Source organism: Sprattus sprattus (genome assembly GCF_963457725.1).
Source record: "Sprattus sprattus genome assembly, chromosome: 2".
NCBI classification, from domain to species: Eukaryota; Metazoa; Chordata; class Actinopteri; order Clupeiformes; family Clupeidae; genus Sprattus; species Sprattus sprattus.
The window spans coordinates 9,415,681-9,418,180 of record NC_137921.1 but is presented as its reverse complement, the minus strand read 5'-3'; the positions used below and the strand labels follow the sequence as shown (position 1 = coordinate 9,418,180).

General features: G+C 47.9%; 1 protein-coding gene across 1 annotated transcript in view; it reads left to right on the top strand.

Moving 5' to 3' along the window:
- prdm16 (PR domain containing 16) overlaps positions 1 to 2,500 on the top strand; it is a gene marked incomplete at both ends in the record, with an annotated part of 279,658 nt that overhangs the window by 82,100 nt on the left and 195,058 nt on the right. The gene's annotated exons all lie outside the window — the stretch shown is intronic.

Genomic DNA, 2,500 nt, shown 5'->3' with positions numbered 1-2,500 from the left:
AAAAAAAAGAGAGGGAGAGAGAAAAAAAAAAAAAACGCCTAAAACGTTTCTTTTCCCTCAGAATCAGAGGATGACGCAGAATCTGTTTTAAAAGCCTTTATTTTTTATGGCCGCGGGTTTATGAGATACATTTCCCGGATCTCTCAAGACTGATCAACCATGCCAGCCTCTCGCTCCGTCTGTCTTCGTGTCTCTCTCTTAGTTTATCCATCCCTCTATCATTCCCCCTCTCTTTCTTCTTTTATTTCTCTCTCTCAATCTCGCTCTCTCTTCTCATACCATCCTCCCTCTCTCTCTCTCTCTTTCTTTCTCTCTCTTCCTGTCTCTGAGTTGTGTTGCTTGTATTAATATTGAAGATTTACATCTTCAGTTACATGTCCGTTAACCCTGCAAGCGGTTGGCTTTGGGCTTGGCTTTTTTTTACGAGCGCGTTGTCTGAGGGGACTCGTATTTATGTGAGCCCCAAAGAGAAACGCCGGGCTGATGGAGTTATATCGCCTGGCGGTGAAGTCCCCAAGTGCTGCGGTTGAATGACATCAGCGGCAAACACACGTGACGTTGATGCGGCACCAATGAGATACACGGGGTGTCGTAAAAGCAGGGGGGAGTGCTGGCTCGACAGAGGCTCGGAGAGAGATAAGATGTTCCCATTGGTTGAGATTTGGGCAAGACTAATCAGGGTTTGCCTCCAGTAAGCTCAACAGTGTCGTAAACTCAAGCCCTTCAATAATGCTTTGATCAGTGTGTGGAAGTGACACTGAAACATCCGCGTTGGGTTTCAGGCTAGTAAGTGCGGATTTGTCAGCGCACACTAGCACACATTTTAGGTCAAATAAATAAACACAGTCGAGAATGAAAGATATGAAACACGACGACGGACGACTGAGAGAAAGAGAAAGATGGATAGAAAAGAAGAGAAGAGATGGAGGAGAGAGAGAGAGGGAGAGAAGAGAAAGCGAGAAAGCGAGATGGAGGAATTAGAAAGAAGAGGAGAAGGAGAGAAAGAGTGAGAGAGAGAGAGAGAGAGAGAGAGAGAGAGAGAGAGAGAGAGAGAGAGTCAGAGACAAAGAGAGAGGGACGGAGAGGACTTGGCCTGTGCCCCTGGTACCTTGTGCTTATGCGTAAATAGTGCGGAATTCAAAAGGAATCATTTTGGAGTCGTAAAGCCGTGTTCTTGGCCGTGCCGTGATTGGACGCACTCCCGCTGTAATTGCGGCCTAGTTAGGCCTGATTGCTGGTCTGATGTTTGGATAGCAAACTGCAGTGCTGCTTCGACAAATTACTCAGAATCTACCCGCACACTGACACCAGCGTTGCCTCGGCAACTATAAGAGTGCGTTCTGTGTGGACACGTTCATGTGTGTATCAGATTGTGTATGTGTGTGTGTGTGTGAGAAAGAGAGAGAGATAGACCGAAAGACAGTTTGCTGACATTTGTGAGATTTTTAACAAAATCAATCTTTTTGTTGCAGCACATGCTCCGGTGAGCGCTGGATAGATAGTTAGGGTTAGCGCTGATTGCTGTGTGTTAAGAGCTCTGAGCGCTCCTCTGTGGCCGAGGCTGTTCAGTGAACACTGGAGCTCTGTCTCCTCCTCAGCCCGGCTCTTTTCCCTAGGTCTTCCCCAGCCGTCACATCTTTTCACTGGCTGGTGTCTCTCTGCTTAGTCTTGATGCCCCTTTGAAGCCGTCTCCCCGCTAGTCACTGACAGATCAATTGAGTTAATGGCTGACCATTAGGAGGGAGAGGACGCCTGCTTGCTTTGGTGTGGAGATGTCAGGGTGTTTAAATTTTTCCGTCGTGGGCACCGTCTGTGTCTCACGATTAACAGGCCGCTTGGCTGGTGCTACAATTACGCTGTCAAGCGTGGGGTGACGGTAAACACAGGTGACTGTGAAAGCCTTAGCTCTCCTCCACACCCACACAGCCACACACACACACTAACACACACACACACACACGCACGCATGCAGACACAGACACCGTTTATCCTCATTATCTGTAAGCCGAGAAGACAGGAAAGGGCCTCAGCTCTCACTGCACAGAACATCAGCTCTCTCAGACAGAACATTCTAGAACAGCCGAAGCAGCAGTCTTCAGAATGGCAGGCTGTTCTGAGAATGCTTTGGGTGTTGTGTGGGCAGTGAAAGGTGTCTCAGGCCCGGGATCACAATGAGAATAACGGCAGGACAGCAGCGAAGAGTAACGCAACACTCAGATCATACCTGTTCTATTTATTTAAATAAAGCTCTATCTCGTTGCTAAGGTGTAAAGTACAACGGAAATAAACGTACCCCGCCCCTATCAACAATGTTACTGCTTTGATTGGTCAGAATGCCTGAAATGTTGCTAGGAGATATTAAACTGACGATGATGAGCGTCGCTTTACACTCTGGATTCAGCGCTCTGCTCCCCAACATTAACGTAACGCTAGCTCTACCGCTCTCTCTGCTGCTGAACCAATAGCTGCACCAGGTCTCTTCAACTCGAGGCGCTCATAA